Source organism: Nannospalax galili, unplaced genomic scaffold, assembly GCF_000622305.1.
Source record: "Nannospalax galili isolate Female #2095 unplaced genomic scaffold, S.galili_v1.0 scaffold2271, whole genome shotgun sequence".
Taxonomy (NCBI): Eukaryota; Metazoa; Chordata; class Mammalia; order Rodentia; family Spalacidae; genus Nannospalax; species Nannospalax galili.
The window spans coordinates 1291898-1311236 of record NW_008329329.1 but is presented as its reverse complement, the minus strand read 5'-3'; positions in this window follow the sequence as shown (position 1 = coordinate 1311236).

Genomic DNA, 19339 nt, shown 5'->3' with positions numbered 1-19339 from the left:
GTGCGCCTTTCTTCACCAGAAACTGTGTGAGGTGGACAGTACCAAGTGCTTTCAAGTCAACCCCCCCCCCCCCAGCTGATCAGGTACCGCATGTACCCGAGTAATTATAACAGTCTTGTACCTGTCCACTGTAACCCTGGGATGTCCACTAAGGTTGTAACTGGTCTCCTAGATCTTGCACATACATATTTAGTCAAGTCACGATCAGTGATGTATTTACAAATTATTTTATCAGGTGGCTTATTTCATAGTAGCCACGGTTTTACAAAAGGATGACTTGCATGCAAGATTTTGGTCAGGGAGACAGAGAACCTTAAGCTACCAAAGTGGCCAACTTTTTAGAACTGTGACTCGATGCTGTCATCTATAGATGTGTTGGGCCACATTAGTAGCTCTGCTGGGATGCATGTAGTCCATGGGCTCCAGGTTGGACACTCGACTCTTGCTCTGACACACAGACTGTGGTCTTGGAGAAAATTTTTGTACCTTATCAATTTTCTTCTTTATGAAGCAAAGATAGCAATGCACTTTACACGAGGCTGTTATGAGGGGTAAATCTGATGAAGGGGAATACAGTTCTTACCATAGAGTCTGTCATTGTAAAGGAAAAATAAATTGTGTTCATTGGAACTCTAGTTAATGTGTTAGCTGTTACTAGGTTGATTTCTCTAACCTTTTGCACAGGAACTGCACACAACTTGTTATAATTCCTAAGCAATAGTTTGTCATTGCTACAAATAATACAAAAATATTCAACTTTTATTGTCACTGGACAATAAGTTAGTTGCAAACTATAACATCTGCAGTTCTTTTGACAATCTTGTTCCCCATTTGCATTTTATAATGTGTGATTGGGGCACAGTCAAAATTTTATACCAGCTGATGGAGAGAAGAAATAACACAATCACCATGAGTTTAGGAAAAGCATTATTGTTAGCTGTAATTTTTAAGTAAATCAGATAATTTTTTAAAATATTCATATTATTTTTAATTGAGTGTGTGTGTATGTGTGTGTGTGTGTGTGCATGCCCATTAGTAAGTGCAGGTCCCCAAGGAGACCAGAGGCATAGGATCCCCTTGGAACTGAAATTACAGGTGGCTGTAAGCTGTGCAATATGGGTACTGGGAACTGAGCCTGTGTCCTCTGCAAAACTAGTATGAATACTTAACCACTGAGCCATCTCTCCAGCCTAGTCTTAATTTTTTGAGAGCTACAGAGTTATCGTCATAACATCACACATTTTAAAATATCATACCGGAAGTGTAATTTAAAGGTATTATATTCCATTGTCATTGAATTAATTATTTTCATGATAAATGTTTTTTTCTGACCATAAAATGTACCATTTTCTGGCCATAAAAACATAATGTTGCTGAAAAAAATAATAGTCCATCCACACTTATATAAAAAGTATAAAACTCAATTTAAACTACAGAGAATTAATCACTGTGAGCACCTGGTTTATATTTTTCCAATTTCTTTTCAAAGTGTGTATGTGAGTGAGTGTGTGTGTGTGTGTGTGTGTGTGTATGTGTGTGTGCACGTGTATATGAACAAACACTAAAATATGGGATTATAGCTCAAATGTTTTCTTATAACATACTTTATTTCAAGTGCTCAGTTTCCATTCAGGCTGTCAAGGACTGTATGATTGTTTTCAGAGGCTGATCCTGTTGTGTTCTGTGTCAATAATCCTCTCTTGCTGAGTGAGTTGGCTGCTCTCCGTTTCACTAAACAAACAACACTTAGGTATCTTTCTTTATGTCTGTCTCTGTAAACAGTCTAAGACTATAACCCTGGAGCAGAGTAGTTCTCAATGATACCATGTCTTTCTTTTTAAAATATTTGTTATTTTTATTTTATGTGTATACGTGTATTGTCTGCATGTGTGTAAGTGCACCTGTGTCATGCAGTGCCTGCAGAGGTCAAAAGAGGGCTTCGGATCCCATGGAACTGGAGTTATAGGTGGTTGTTGGCTGCCATGTGGGTGCTGGGAATAAATCCCAGCAGTCAGTGCTCTTAACCCCTGAGCCATCTCTCTGGCCCCAGTACTGTACATTTCAAGTGTTGGACTCCTCATTTCCAGAAGGTCCTCTGGTGAGGTTGTCCCAGGTGCCAGTCACCCCAATCCTATGAGAATACAGTTGCTTTGCACCTCTGCCACTTCTAAGTGCTTCTGTTCCATCTTACTGCAGTCAACATGGGATGGAATGTCCAATCTCGATCACATTGCCCTTCTCCAATCGCCAGAAGGACATTTCTGTTCATTATAATGGTCGTTTTCTTTTCTAGTATTTTACATTATAGGAAAGCATTTCTTTTTGTTGTTATCGTTACTTATTTTGGTTTGGTTTCTTTTGTTTGCCAGTCAGGTTTCCATGTAGCCTAGACTGGCCTTGAGCTCTTGATTCTCCTGTCTCTACCTCCCAAGTGGTAGGATTACGGGCCTGCACCACCACACCTGGCTTAAACAAACATTTCTTTTACTCTTTTAGGTGTGTGCATGTTGTGTGTTTATATGCTCTGTGTGCCTGTGATGTGTGTATAAGATGTGCCTGTGGGAGGCATGTGTGAGGCGTACTGTGTGAGTGCGGGTGCACACGTGCATGGTGCACAGTTGGACAGCCCGGCGAGCCCGTTCTCACCTTCTACCTGGTTTGAGGCAGGATATTGTTATTTTACCACTGTGCCACAAGCTCCAGGCTAACTGAGCTGATGCACAAGTTTTTTTTGGATTCTCTCCTCCAACTCACTTGGGCTTCTGAGATTATAGACATGCGTGCCTATGGCATCTGGCTTCTACAATGGTTCCAGGGATTTAAACTCAGGTCTTGAGGCTTGTGAGTAGGGCAGGTGCTTTTACCCACTGAGCCATCTCCCTGGCCTGAGATAAACGTTCTTTTAATGTGACATTTTCTGTGTCATATATGCTACAGAGATTTTTGCCAAGAAGTAATTCAGTCTGTAAGTCTTCTTATGGTCTTTTATAACCACTTAAGCTGTAAGTCTAGTGTGATTAAGTGAAATTTTCTTTAGGGTTTTGCCTGTCAGCAGGACCTTCTCTATAACCAAGATCATTGAAGATCTTTACCAAACTCTCAATTATTTAGTTGTTGAACTTTTTAAAACATTTAAATATTTGATTCATGCAGGTCTTATTTTAGTGTGAAGGTCTTATTTTAGTTTTAATGGGTCAGATTTTACTTCTTCCTCTACACAAAGCTTACAAATTGCCTTTCCTGTATTATCTGTTGGATAAAACATAACCCCCAGATGAGAAATAAATCCCATGTTTATATTAACTTTGGGATTTTGTCTCTAGAGCCTGCTCTTTTCCACTCCCTTACTTCTCCCCCCTCCAAAGCTACATGCTTTGATCATCTTATGATAAAACACCTCCTAGCAGATCCAGTATCTGCTGCAGTAAGTCTTCCAAACCACTGTCACTTCCTCTTTGCTGTACACACAGGTTGATTTTCCACAGGATCTGAAATGGTTTATCAATTTCAAAAATGAGTTAAACTAACTTGCTTTTACTATGACTTGAGTATTTGGTCATAGAGAAGTAGAATTGAAGGAGAATGTAATTTAAGCTCAAATTATATAGTGGCAAGGTGAATCTCATTTTAGAGTTGCTGAGCCGTGTTTAGAAAACCTCACACACACCCCCTGTAATTATTTATCAAACATCTTATGCCCATAGCACACACCAGTGTTGGTGGGTATTCAGAAGTCCTTAGCACTTCCACACTGTTAAACTGTCCCCCTATGGTAAAAGGTTAATATCGGGGCTGGAGAGATAGCTGATCAGTTTAGAGCACTAGCTGTTCTTGCAGAAGACCTGGGTTCAAATCCCAGCACCCACATGGTGGCTAACAACCATCCATAACTCCAGTTCCAGTTCTGTCCTCTGTGGGTACTGCATGACACAGGTGCACTAAATACATGCAGGCGTAACACCCATACACAGAAAGGAAAAGAAATTCTTTAAAAAAAGGTTAACATCCCTTATTGGGCTATAGTTTTCCTTAAATGGCAAAGTAAAGTGTTGGAGGCAAACTGAGAGGATCAATCTCTAAATGACAAATGTGAAGTATGCTTCAATTTGCATAAAGGATGTTAAATCAGTTGTCCTAAAACAGTTTTTAAAATTAGTTGAGTTGTCTCTTTCATAGGGAAATCAAATATTAAGTCAGTGTCACTGTGTTCTTCACCATTAATAACGCTTCTATGCCTAATAATTTCTTGTGTCCCCTTCCCAAGTAGTGTCCTGACATTCTCTTAAATACATGGGACTTTCCAAAAACTCAAATATGCAAAATGGAAATTAATAATTCACAATAAATATGCATTTTATTATTCAATGACTTTTAAAAATATATTCACTACAGAAGGAAGTGTAACTTACTCAGAGTTATCAAAGTCAGCGTACTGGAGAGATGCCTGTGCCTGTGTTTGTCTTGGCCCTGTTCACAGTACCAAAGCTGCAGAATCAGCGAGGTGCTTTCAACAGGTGTGTACATAGAGATGGCAGCACAGTATCACCAGCCACAAAGAACAAAATCAGGTCATCTGAGGGAAATGGCTGGAACAGGAGATCATCATGTTAAGTGAAAGAAATCAGACTCAAAGAGATGTGGATTGTGCGTTTTCTCTTGTATGTGGAATCTAGAAAAAAAAGACACGAATGTCGGATGTCGAAGGGGCTCTGTTAAACATAAAGCTCTGTATTAATTGATGTTGTGCTGTGAATGTGAGATGTCCCCTATAGGCTCCTGTATTTGAACCCTTGATCCCAGCCAGTGCTGCACTGTTAGACTTTCAGATGGTAGAGTCTCACTGGAAGAAGTTGATCACTGGCTAGGGGGAAGGTCTTGAGGCTTTTATACCTTCTCAAACATGACAGACTGATCTCCAGTTCTCACTCCAGGCGTCAAACCACCCTTCCTCCTTAAGTTGCTTCTAGTCAGGCATTTGGTAACAGCAACAGCAGAGAAACTAGTTCAGTTGAAAATACATATCTAGTATATAACAGGCATTGCCTAAATTTTGGTTTTCCATATTATACAATCTAGTGATATTTTAAGAGAGGTTGACATTGTATATAGCTCTAAAATGTAGTTGTCCCAAATTAGTTTTGATCATTTACAAGCATAATATTTCCAAATATTATACATTCTTTATACTGTTAATACACTTAGAACCAGGCACTCTGCAGGCAGTTTCCACATAGCACTCAAAGTATTTTGTAGGACTAGACCACAGTTAAAGAATAACCATTTTATATATACTTATTGACTCACATATTCAGCAAATATCAGTTGAATATATAGACATAATTCTAGATGCTGGAGAAAAGGTGCAAAGACTACAGAAAAAAAAAAAAAAACAGAAGCAAAGCAACAATGACAATTAAATGAAAAAAAGCTTGCTTTAGTTGATAACCAGTACAGTTTCCTGAAAGACTGTGAACTGGATTTCTGACAAGTTCTAAACAGAAGAGGCTGTCAGATCTCCTGGAACTGGAGTTATGGACAGTTGTTAGCTGCCATTTGGGTGCTGGGATTCAAACCAGGGTCTTCTGCAAGAACAACCAGGGTTCTTAACCACTGAGCCATCTCTCCAGCACCAAAAATCATCTTTTAACTACAAGGGAGCCATGGGAAGGATCAAACCTCAGAAATCTGTCTTCCCATTTTGCTACTAAAGAACTTTGGACCAGGTAACCTGACAATAAGCTCTTCCCCACAGGATGACATTCTGGAGCTGGATGGTCTTCAGAATTCTTTCAGACTTAAAATATTAGAGAATGCACACACACACACACACACACATATATATGCTATATAACCAGGTACACACATACACAGTGCACATGGAACACTTGAATTACAGATCATGCTTTAACTTATTCTATGAATGTTGAATATTCTTTCTTAATGTGTACAGCACATTTTATGTTTTAATATTAGTAAGTAAGTACATATATGAAGTAGAAAGTTCCCTTTTAATTTCCCATTGTTCTATGCCAGGTGCTAGAGACTGAGGTAGCAAAAATGTCTAATGTGAAGAGATGTCTCTGAGGGCTGGGAAGGCTGGAAGCAGGTCAGATTTCTTAAATGTAAACACAAACCCTAGACCCTGCGGTACTGGAGTCTTGCCCATGGTCAGGGCTTACGGAAGCAGTGGAACGGTGGAGGGGAGATAATTCACAGCAAAGTGGACAGGTGACCCAAGTAGCAGCGGCTGAAAGAAAAGAGGCGGAAAGATGGAGGAGGACATGGGTCCTAGAGGAATGAGCACCAAGTGGAATGTGGTGGGACATCTCAGGAGGCCCCAGACACAGGACTTGCTTCCCTTTGTCCAGTTCCCCTTGCGTTCCACGTGGGATCTCTCAGTGCCCTTGGAGGTAAGAGCCTGTGAGGCTCCAGTTCACAGAGAGTTTCAAGCCCTTCAGAGCCACACCTCCTCTGAGGAAGCACGGAGCAGAGTTCCTCTGCTGTGTGCACCATCTGACCTTGGCCATGTGTTCTGAGCTCTCTTTTTGGCTTGTCCATCTATAAAGGGATAATTAAGTGATGTCTTCAAGAAAAATTAATGAAGAGATGTATAAAGATTATACCAGCACTTAATAGCTAATGAATATGCCACTTTGTTCTGTTCAGAAAGTGTGGGCAAATTGAGCTGTGTTCTTAGTGGCTCCCGAACTTATACCAGCATAAAGGGATCTGCCTTCATATATGGATATGTTTTCTGTTTTCTCTTGATTTTGTTTTTAAAAACCTCCTCCTAAGTGACCACGTTACAAGGAAAAATTGTCTACAGGGCAAAATAATACTGTTTGACACTCAAAACTGCTCGTTTTGTTTAAAGCAGAAAGGACATGCCCATATTTATTAAGAATCTAGATTTTTATAAGGTTGAAGTCATAAACGATTCAAGTTGAAATCTCTATATGACTTCTTAAAATATATGTTCTTACCCACTGCATTTTGGGGCTATACATTGGATGGCTCTTGCAAGATTCATGGTTGACATAGTGTAAGTGCTGTAGCTTAAAGATAGAGCCTATTGATCTTATTTTGAGAATTAACAAGGATTTAACTATTTTTCTATTGTGCAATAGCTTTAAGAAAGCTTACCCAGTCAGTGTTCCTGGGCTGTGTTTGTGTAAGTATTTACATAAACACTCATACTCACCTGAGTTCATTCAAAAACATTAAAAATAATTTCAAAAGAGAGCTTATGACACCACGGGAAAAGAAAATGAACACCTTTTTCCAGATGACATAGATACTTGGAAAGGATATGAATATGTTTTTCAAAATTAAACACTGAGAGATTAACCCTTAAGAAATCCTGAGCTGGGCAGGCAGGATGGCACAGCAGCTAAAGATGCTTGCCGCCAAGCCTAAGGACCTGAGTTCAATCTCAAGGACTCACATGGTAGAATGGAAGCACAAAACCAACCCCTACAAGTTATGTTGTGAACTTCACAGGCTATGGCACATACATATCCCCATACACTAAATCAGTAAATAAACAAATAGTCTAATTAAAAAGAAATCCTTTTTATTATTTTTTGTTTTTGTTTTCTAAAATAAAAAGAAATCCTGAAATCTACCCCACCAGTTACAGAAATTCAAACCTGGTAACATTGCCAGATAATGTCAATGATGCCATACATTTTATCCACATGTAGAAAGGAAGTCCAAAGACTACATGACTTTGAGCTTGGGTTAACAGCTGGAGTGAGTGCATATTCCTTCATATGTAGTTAGGGGAGAAGCAGTGACTATCTAAACTCTGCCATGTCCTGGCATGCCCCGGATCTACTTATTCCCATTTCTGGACATCATTTTTTCCTTGAGATGTGCAGCAATCCACACCCAAGGTGGTTCTCCTTATGATCACATTTGCTGCATCTGTGTGTTTGGGAACACGCTCGGATGTTAAATGCCACCCTTCCCTTAGGACGAAGAAGGGTTAGAAAGTGAGAGGGCAAAGGAGATGAGGGTTCTGCCGGAACCCCGTGACCAGGACTCCGCTGGTGCTCCCTGCCCACAGCAGCCAGGAGACAACACAGGATTCTGCTAAACATACAATCTGGGGGTTGGGCGTTTAACTCAGTGGCAGAATGCTTGCCAGCAAGCACAACGCTCTGGGGTCCTTCCTGAGCTCCACAAACAAACAAATAAGCATATGGAATGATTTGGATGCTTAAATAATGTGTATTCTCATAACTATCACCATTGTCTTACTAAAATATATGAACTCAGCCAAGTGTGGTGGTGCATGCCTGTAATCCCGTTCCATGGAGGCCCAGGGCAGGGGGATTGAGCCTAGTCCAGATGACAGAATAAAAGACCCTGCTTCAAAAGAAAAAAGAGGGGGTGACAGGAGAAGGAAAGGGAGAGACAGAGAGGGAGAGAGACAGACAGAGAGAAGAAAAGAACTTGCCTGAAGAAAGAAGCTATGCTCTTCAGCACTTCTAGATCTTTCTAGAATTGCTCCTCCCAGACTGTGGAGGAAATCTGAGTAACTACTTATGATGTTGATCATTTTTAGCTAGTAACTGTCCATATTTGTCTCATTTAAATGTCACGTACCTAAATTAAATATCTTCCCCTGCAAATCTGGTGCCAAGGTACACACCTGCCCAGGAATGTCTGTACTTTCTCTTCCTGTCTGGTTCGCTCCTTTTCTGGCTCTTCCAGAAAGGAGGTGTTTGATGGTTAAGTGGGAAGGAGTACGAACCTTGGTCTACTCACATGGCACCTGCTCCTGGCTATCTCTCCCCGACGATCGCTCATCTTGCCCTTAGATGATTTTTCCTCCCCCAGGACAGTGTGCCTTTGTATGTACTTTCCTAAATCCCAGGGCTCTGTACCTCTCCCCATGGTCCCCTGAGACACTTGAAAATCTCAGCCTTAGAACCTCTGCTAGGTCCTTAGACAGCGGACAGAGACATCTTGGCCTCCTGTTAGATGGGAGCCTGGCCTGGCTTCTGCATCATCATCATTATGTAAGGATGGGCACATTCAAGTGTGGGAGTCAGCAGAGGGTGTTGTTGCTTTGCTAGTAAGTGGAAGAAGCTAACTATCACTAGGCCTTTGATGTGGGTGGGATTTTGACTGGAGAAGGTACAGGAAGGTCATGGGCAGGACAGAGAGATATGAACTGAAATACCAGGATAGGAGTGGATATGTGATTGGAGTCAGGGGCTTAGGTGTGAGGCAGTGGAACTGGCAGAGCTGTTAATGAGAGCCTATTTGTCTGTGCTGACACACAGGGAACACAGAAGTAGGTAAGTACCCCACTGAGCCACTGAGTGTAGAGTCCTCCCAGCTGGCACTGGAGCCCTCAGATGCAAACAATGAGACTTGCATTTGTTATTTTTATAAAATATTGAGATGATTAGAATTAGTGTATTTTATTTTTGTCATACACACTAGCAAGGCCACAGCAGAATAAATGCTATCCACGATAACCCAGGACTGTTAACACAGTACAAAGGCAGTATGGCAGCTAGTGGGAACAAATTGACCAAAGTCAAGGTGGTTTGTGGTTGCTCCGTTTCCCCAGTCAGTTCACTGCCCGGTATGGAACCCAGCGCCCTAGAGCAGTAATGTGCATACGTAGCCCACAGAGCCTCTCAAAGAGACGGCTTCTTGCAATTCTTTGCTGCTTCCTTTCTAAAGAAGCCTTCCATACACATCTCCACAGGAGCACGCAGCATCTGGGGCCTAGGGCTTTCTGTTTCAAAAGAGATATAATCTGCGAAGATGCACCCCACAGCTTTCCGGCCTCCACAGCGCCCCAAACCTCACCATCTCAGAGCATGAATTTTGCTTTCCTTTGCTGTGAACTAAAATGTCCATTTAGGTGACTTGACTCAAAACACAGGCAAACTTGTTCCAAATGGGAACTGATGCGTCCACCTTGAAAACTGATTGCACCTTTAAAATAGCAATTGTCCCTGCTCCTTCCTATCAGCTTAAAACAACAGCGCACCGTGCAGCAGCCATGCTTTCGACTAAAGGCACCAGCAAACACACAAATCTTTATACCACGTGGCTCTGCTGAGAAAGCACAGTGGAATCCTCGAGAAACTCTCCAGGAAAGCAATGATGTGATTGCTTCAGTGTTTCTGACTACTTTCCTTACTATTTTTCAGAGTCTGGGTCAGAAAGATTATACAGAGTACATTTCTTATGTGACTGGTTTTTACTTATTTTCTAGAAATACAGAAAGATACAGAAAATAAAAATGCCCATAGCATGTGGCTCCCACACCGTCAGCGTCGGCCTGCCTTTCCTCCCTCCCTCCCTGCCTGTCCCCGCCCCCTAGTCTCCTGCTTTCCCTCCCCCTCACCAGAGTTTTTTCCCTCCTTCACACAGTCTGGCATTCACCATGCAGGCTGGAGCAGGGTTTCTAAAACCCCTTTCTGCCCAAGATATTTTTACACAACCCCAGGTGTAGAGATATATAAAACAGGTTCATAAGTCAAACTTTTTACAAATAATAAACAATGAAGAAATATATTTTAAAACCATCACATGGTATACATATAATTGTACCATTTATTAAAAATAAAAGCCAATTAATATGCTACTTAGATATGCTTGTGGATTTTTGTATAAAGAATTAAATCTTGATATATTTGATATTTCAGGACACAGTATCTTCAACAGTTTTCGAGGTTCATGTATATTTTGATTTTATGATCATCAGTGCTGGAAATGGTGTTTCTTATAGCTATGTAAATAAAATGGCAGAAGTGTGCTAGGCTACTTTAGGAATTATTGGAAATCTGGCCTAATCCCAAGCCAAAACTAAAGTGAAATTCAAGTTGGGAATTCAAACAGCAATTTTTAAAACCAAACATTCTAACATAACGGAATCCAAAGGTGTGCTAATTTGATCCTTACATGCCAGGGACTAATGGTAGGGAAATAGTGTAAGTCATTTTCTGTATGCGCAGAAAACTCTGGATGTGCAGTAAAAACACAGCAACTCCTAACATAAAGTGTCTGGGCTCTGAGCTAAGGTGTTTCTGGCAGTCTCCATGGGCACTGCACAGTGTGACAACACACACCTCACAACCTGTGAGTATTGTGGGTTCAGCACTAAGGCTGCAGGGAAGTTACAATGCACCATGGGCATTCCAGCTGGAGCCACCGTGGACTCATGCTGGCTCCATCCAGAATATCGTCCACTCCGAAACTGTCCACCATTGGCAGGCACGTTTCACATGCGCCCACAGAAAGAAACCTTGTCCTCTTATAGCGAACTGCTGTGTGAGAGAGACTTGGGAAGTGTGCATTGAGTATAATAGCACATTGGTGGTGTGTGGAATCCTGTGGAAACACAAGTTGGGAGCAGTCAAACGGAGTGCTCAGGAAGACACAGACGGACACATATACACTTAATAATGAAAGCATTTAAAAATAAGATCTCACAGTGAACTCACATGAACTGTGGAATCCATGAGGACAAAAGCTTCGCATTATTGATGAAGAATGATGCTTAGAGTCAAGTCACAGAGAGGAAGGACTCTGGACTTACTGTCTGAATCCCAGCTCCAGAATCTAGTCAGCCATACAACCACCATCAAAATGGTTCTCCTTGTTTAGAGTTTAGCAATCTATAAACCAAGAATTCAAGAAGGTTCTGAGACCCCACAAAATCCTGATGGTCTCCAGAACATGAAGGAGTGCGTTCGGGTCTCTGGCTTTCCAGCCTGAGAACCTGTTCATCTTCATAGATGGCCATGTTGATAGCGAATCTCAGGATAGCCCAGGAGCCCACATCTGTTCTAGCATGTTACGGTTGTTAGCATCTCCTAGAATGTGGCATTGGTTTGCAGCTTCCTGTCTTCCCCTCCGACCCATGCCTCTCAGGGCTGACTGTTGCCCCTGACTCCGACCCATGCCTCTCAGGGCTGACTGTTGCCCCTGAATTTCAAACTACTACAGGCCCCTGGGCTATTGGGGATCACAGGATTCACTGATGAGGGCTTGTTTAAGAGCTGACAGGGAGAAGCCACAGGAGGAGGTGACTGAAAACACAGGCAAAGGGAAGCTGGGGTTCCAACAAGGCTCACTTCCCACTCACCACCGGGAAGGGGAGCAAAAATGGCCTTGCGGACCACACGGAAACAGTCTTCCAGACAGCTGGTCAGTTACTCACATGAACTCACAGCAATGGTGACAGCGTGCACAAGTCCTATGAAGCTCAAACCAGACAAAATCCCAACACAGACATGGGGAAGTGGGTTAGAAATCCCAACCAAACCTAAGCAATTTTTGACAACTCATGGCTTCTGGGAGGGGAAAAGACAGTGTCTTATAGGGATGGGACTCTTGGTGGGTCCAGTGGACGAACCTGTTAAGGTTCAGATAGCCCCGCCCCCTAATCAACAGGGCCTCAGGGACCCAGCAAGTTAATAAGCACTCTGGTCTTTGAAGTCAAGAGAGCCAGACTTATCTCCACTGTGTGGCCAACACAGCAGGCTTCCCCTTTGATCTTTAAAGAGGGCAGGTTTGTAACAGTCCCGCTCTCCTGCTCCCTACCCCTCCGCCTAACTTAAAAAAATAAAATGTATCTTCCCGCCTTCTGCACCCCCGAAGAAGCCTCCCCCTATAAAAGACCCCAGCTCACATCCTGGGGCAGACATTTTCCCTGCCCAGAAGGGAATCTGTCCCATGTGTTCCTTTGCTAATAAGTTCTATTCTGATGAAGTTTTATCTGTGTCCTGGTGCTTTCTCCCGATCAACTGGATTCCTCCATCACCTACTTTATCTATCAGAACCCACACTGAAGGTCATTTGGGAACACAAATTAAACTCTATAGGCCAAATATTATATACAATATGTCATATATATATGTATGTATGTATGAGAGTACATTAAATTGGGCAGGGGGTCAGTGGGGAGAGGTGCAAAGAGGGAGAGGATCTAAATGCCATCAAACTATATTGTATGAAAATCTCAAAAATTCAATAAAAATTGACTTTGTAGAACTAAGGGTGAAATGACTATTATTCATACATAGTATTAATCATTAAGTATATAAACAATAGTACAGAGTTAGAAGTAGACGTGATTTTACACATAGTTAATTGAATGTGGAATAAGTCTATTTTTTCAGTTTGATAAAAAGGCTTTCAATTAGCACACATGTCCAGAATTAAAGTCAAAAATAGGGTCCAGCTTGGAGATGCCACAGTCAGTACTTGACAATGAGGCAACGCATCTTTGCTGTGTACTTTTGGTCTTTAAAGAATCCAAACTTCACTATTAGGCATAAGTCTTAGATTTTTGTTATTAGCAAGTCAGGTAGTGTTTAGAGCTAATAAGCTTGCAAGGCTTTGGAAGTCCCCAAGTGAACACTGCTCCCAAGAGTGCCAGGTATAGAAAAGTGGGAGGGAGAGGTGTTGAGTTCCTTAGGACACACTGCAGGTGGCAGCTGCAGGCCTTGAACTTGTATGAAGTTATTCTAAGCCTTCATTCAAAGGATCAGTTTTTTTGTTTTTTTGTTTTTGTCTTTTTGAGACAGGGTCTCCCTGTAGCCCCAGCTGTCCTGGAACTCACTATGTAGACCAGGCTGGCCTTGAACTCACAGAGATCTGCCTGCCTCTGCCTCCCAAGTGCAGGGATTAAAGGCATGTACCACCACGCCTGGCCAGGATCAGCTTTTTAATCATACATTGAAGTGTGTTTTTATTATGATAGCCTAATTACCTGCTTCCTTCTCAGCTAAAATATGTACAACATATGTTTTCTTTCTAAAAAGTTATTTGTTTTTATTTTATGTTTATGAGTGATTTGTCTGTATGGATGTAAGCATACCACATGAATGCAATGCCTGAAGAAGCCAGAAGAGGACATTAGGTCCCTGGAATTAGAGTTACAGACAGTTGTTAGCCACCATGTTGGTGCTGGGAACCAAACCTGGACCTCTCGAAGAAAAACAAGTGCGCTTGTAACAGTGGAACCATCTTTCCAGCCCCCATTTTCTTTTTTGAATATTTTATATATATTTGTTTTTATTTTATGTGTATCAATGTTTCGCCTGCATATATGTAAGTATACCACATGTATGCCATGCCTGTGGATGCCAGAAGAGGGCGTTGTTAGCCGACATATGGGTACTGGAAACCAAACCCAGGTCCTCTGCAAGAGCAGCCAGTGGTCTTAACCTCTGAGCATCTCTCCAGCCCCACAATATACATTTTCAAAGAACTCAAAGAAGGCTCTTCAATTAGATACGTCTTCAGATTTTAAGTGTAGGAATATTGGGAGAGTCTGTCTAAATCACTGTGTGAGAAAATCATTGTTTTCCTAATTTTATAACATATAAAGCAGTTTTCCCCTAATTTCAAAACAACACTTTAAAAAAATACTTCTCTCAAGTAATTTAGAGTTTGGTTAGCCTGACTTTCTTTTTACAATTTAGTTCCATATCTATTCTTACTAGCTAATTTAAAAATTTGTACATAACCTTAAAAAAAATCAGTATATAGAAGATTGGCTCTTTTCAACTTCGTCATCTGCTCTGCGATGCTCAAAGAAGGTTGTGAATATCATCTATAAAAGAACATGTAGTGAAACACGTCTTCAAACTGGATTTGGCTTTCTTTAAGACTTCATTTGTTTCTTGTTTTTTATCTGTTCTGTTCTTTGAATTACTTGTTCACTCAATGTGCACACTGTCAGTGAGGATTCCAGCTCTGTCTCTGTTGGCTCTGTATCTCCTCCATGTCAAAAGCAAGAGCAAAGACGGCCACAGCCGCAGGCTTGCAGGCAGGTGGACAGAGCAAAGCCTCCTGAGGACCAGAAGCTGATGAAAATGCTCAGCTCTCCACAGAGCAAAGCCCCAGCTCCGCCCCCAACCTGGATCCCAGGTTGCAGATGCAGCTTTGTTTCCACAGGCGACGACTATTGGACTATAGCCCAACCAAAGCACTTCGTGAGTTTTTAGTAAGTAAGGTTATTTAACATATGTGGAATCACAGATTAAAGCCCGGCAAGTCCGTGGTGCTAACAAAGCAGGCAAGGAGGACTCCCCAAGCGTACATCGGGAGCACTCATTCTTCAGCTAGGTCCTGTCAGTGCTAAGCAGATTAATTATACATCCACACAATAAGCTGTGAGTGTTCTGGGTGGATCATCACAGTCTATCACTGCAGTGATCTGTGGATGGTGGGCTACTGGGAGGCTTTTTTTGAACTGCACCTTTGAATCCATCTCTTGTGGTTCAAGGATGCACTGAGGCGTGCCAGACCCTGAAACACGTGGATTCCCCTTCCCAGTGCTCTTTAAGCACCTGAGCCTAAGTCTTACACTACGCAGGAGATTCTGTCATCATGGTGACACCTCTAGCACTTACTTAGTTATGGAGTACCCAATTATTCAGGTCAACAGAAAGGAAAATGAGGAAGATACTTAGGCCAAGAATTAACACTTTATTTGTGGATCACTTGTTGATCCTCATTTTTTTTCTTTATCAAAGTACGTGTTTACTAATGAAATTTTAGCTCTCCTGATGACAGTTCTGACAACAGAAAGAAAATGTCATGGTAGCTGGTCTTGAAAAGTTGTATGAGCCAGTAGATGTTTCAGTTGATTGCTATAGCCCTTGGATAGAAGTACAGTGTTTTATACAAGAATTTCTGACATTTCAGTGTAGTGTCATACCATGACAATGGCATGCAGTCATTGATGCATGACATGGCGTGGACGCAGAGCAGTGAGGTTGACTATGGGACGCGATAACACACAAATACCTCATCTGTCTTTGGCTATCTGTATGGAAGGGGTGAAGATGTTATAAAGTCATTTCTCATTTATGGGTTAGTTTGTGGCAGAGCACGTCTCTCAAGATATTTTATGATCTTAGAAAAAATAGAAAAAGTCACTTCATATACAAGGAGTATTAGAGACAATTATGAAAATGTGGTTGTTTATAAATCATTGAAATGATCAAGTTACACATCATAATTTTTCATACTAATTGTTAATCATTCATGTTGTGTTTTAAAGGAAGCCTCATTTTGTATCTGTCAAGATTATAGATGTTTATTTACTATTAAGGACTGGAAATAATAAAAATGCTTTCGTAAAAAGTTTTATCATTCAATCTTTTTACATAGTTTGAAAGTAGATTTCCTCAGTTTAAATTAAACCATTATTGTTTCCTTAGTTTAAATTAGTCTACTCCCACACACATTTCTAAAGAAGATTGTTCACTTTGCACTCAAGTCTAGGGAAAGTCACAGGAAGCTCTGGAAGTTCCTGGAGCCTCCACTCCATTCCAGATCTTTCCCACAGGGCCCTGAACATGTTGTATAAGACAACTGGTTCCCTCAGCAGGACACAGCCAGACAGCAGTGGCTCTCTGTGCCGGTTTCTTTTTCCACACTGGGTATTAGTGTACTTTAAGATGAATGTAGCTTGTCCTGTAGAAAGTAAAAGAAAATCTGAGTGACTGAAAAGGTTAACTGTGAATTCAAAGGCTCATGGTCTCTTGCTGTGACCAGCAGAATTTGAGAAAATGATGGCTTTGGTTTCCTCAAAGGGGTCTTTTATTATGCTGTAGAAAATATTCGACTTAATTAGACACCAAAGCCAGTGCTTTTGGATGGGCAAAACTGTGTTTGGAATGCAAGATGGTCCCATCAACTGTTCCACAGCAAGTTTTCCTAGCACTATCAAAACATTTAGTTGCAGTTTTAATTGTTAAAATGTTTGGGGTTGAGTTGAAAGATTGATTTTTCTATCATTTGTCCGAACTGCTATTTTTCACACAGCACGTTTGGCAAAGCGATGAGTCCGGGGCACCTTGTCCACTTGGTAATGTCACACACCGTGCCACACACTCTCTACCTGTGGTCACGTGGAGCTGTGACAGGAGCTCTGCGTAATAAATGCCATCTTCCTCATGTACAGATGTAGAGACCAGGCCTGGGTTAGAACCATCTCACCACGTGGCCAGTACTTCCTAGGGCTCAATTTCAAACCAGTTTGGCGAACACAAAATGTAGACTCTTAACTTCTGTGTGGCACTAACGCTATAAAATTTCTCTCTATTAAAGTTTCATAAACCACTCTTTACAGATGAGATGGTTGTTTTGTTTGTGGCTTGTGGCAGGTTTTCACTATGGAGACCGGGTTGGTCTCAAATCTATGACCTTCCCGCTTCCACCTCCTGAGTGCTGGTTTATAGACATACATTTATAGACATACGTGATTTTTTTTAGGAAAACTTTTTCTTAATAATGGAAAACTTGGAGCTGGTTTGTGAAGAAGACAGGTGTTGGAGCCAGACTCTCAGTCTGTTGGATGAAGCTTGTGGCCGTGATGGAGTTTGGTTGGCCAAGCTTGGTACGTTTGGCACACCATCCTCCTCCTGTCCCTCCTCTCTCGCTTGCTACTGCATGTACTTGTGAGAATCAGAAGTGAGGACTGCTGTACTGCTAGTGGGGCCTGAAGACCATGCGTGGGCCCTGGTAAGGCCTGGGGCAGACTGTGTGCCCTAGCTGGGCTTCAGAGTGTCAGCCCAGTGACCTCAGGGCTGTCATCACAGTGACCAGCAAGGCTGGGCCAGTCATGAGGAGAGTGTTCCAGAGTCACCCACATGACCTCCCAATACCCCACTTGTGGTGGTTTGAATGATAATGTCCCCCATAGGCTCCAAGGGTTTGGACATTTTGTCCCCAGATGGTTGGCGCTGTTTTTTGGGAGGTTTTAGAAGGTGTGGCTATCCTGGAGGAAGCAGGTCACTGGGGGTGGGCTTAGAGAGTTCTTAAGCCTTGCCGGATCTCCAGTCACTCTCTTGCTTCCTGTGCCTGTGTGATGATGTGAGAGCTTAGCTTCTGCTGCTCCTGCTCCAGCCACCTCCAGCCACCATGCCTCCCCGCCAAGACGGACTGTAATTCCCCTGGAACCGTAAGCTCAAATAAACCCTTCCTTCTATAAATTGCTTGGGTCAGTATTTCTATCACAGCCACAGAAAAGTGACTAATATACCACTTCTCATTGGCACCCCAAAATAAACATGTCCCACCAAGAAACAAAACACTGGGTGTTATATCAGACCCCTTTCTTTTGCATGATGGGAGGTGAGGTTTGGCCGGGAGCAGTCAGAGAAGCTCAGTGGTTAAGTTCACTTGACATCCATGCTGTGTGAAAGTCTTCTGAAGAGACATGGACAAATGCCTACTAGCCCCAGATAGAACACCCATGGCAGAAACAAAGAAGCGTTCTACCCGACCATAGCTTCTTGGGCCAATTAGTTTAATTTGGTTATTTATAGGAGGGGTAAAGCCTTGTTTACAGGAACATACACAACTTATGGATGACTACGCCACTAATGAAAACAATGTCTCCCAGTAATAATCAAATGCCTATCAATCCTAGGGGAGAGCTCAGACTTCATGAACCCATCTCTCCACTCTGTGGAGGAAAGTTCAGTGGCCAATCTGTGTAGGTCTTCTGCTGACAGTTCAAGAGAGCCAGGGCCATGCCAGGCTCCGAGGCCAGCGTTGTACAACAGCCTACCAAAACCAGAAGGAAAAGATGGAAATAATTTTGTGGAAACAGTGGAGAAATTTTTGCATCACTTGCAAGAGAGTATGTTTTTCCAGGGGACAGTCTGGTGGGCCCCAAGCAAAGTCCTGCACTGTGTGGAAAGTGGGCCATAGGGAAACTGCTGAGTGATTCTGTGTTCTGTGCATAATGTGCAGACTATTAACTTGAGTCAGATCCATGCGTGCGATGCCTGTGGCTCACAGGGTATCACAAAGACCCAGATGTGTCACCTTCAGCGTGGACTCGCTCTTTTTTTTATTTAAGAATTAGTCCCACCTTTTATTTTCTTTGGCAGCAAATTGCCCTATAACATAAAACTGACTTTCATAAAATATCAGTAAATTTGAAATGCCAGATGGAGACCTTTGTCTTGGCAGTTCTGAACTGTTCTTTACCATTCTCCGGGCTCAGAATGAATGCTTATCTCGTCAGTGTATGCTCTGTTGTACAAAGGTTCCGTTTGGTGTAAACGAATGTCAGTCAATTTAGAATAAATTGATTTCCATCTCTGAGGATGGAATACCCTTCCCTGTAAGCACAGAATTTCCATGAATATGCCATTTACAGTTGATTCTGACCTTGGCCCTCCGTATTGACTGTAACCCACAAGTACTCAGACTGTAGTCATGAAACATGTTTCTCTGCTCACTATTTTCTCATCCAAGGCCTCTTCTATATTATGTTCTTTGTATCTGAATAACTCCCCAATTCTCGCAGCTCAAATCTTGTAGAATTCATGGCAAT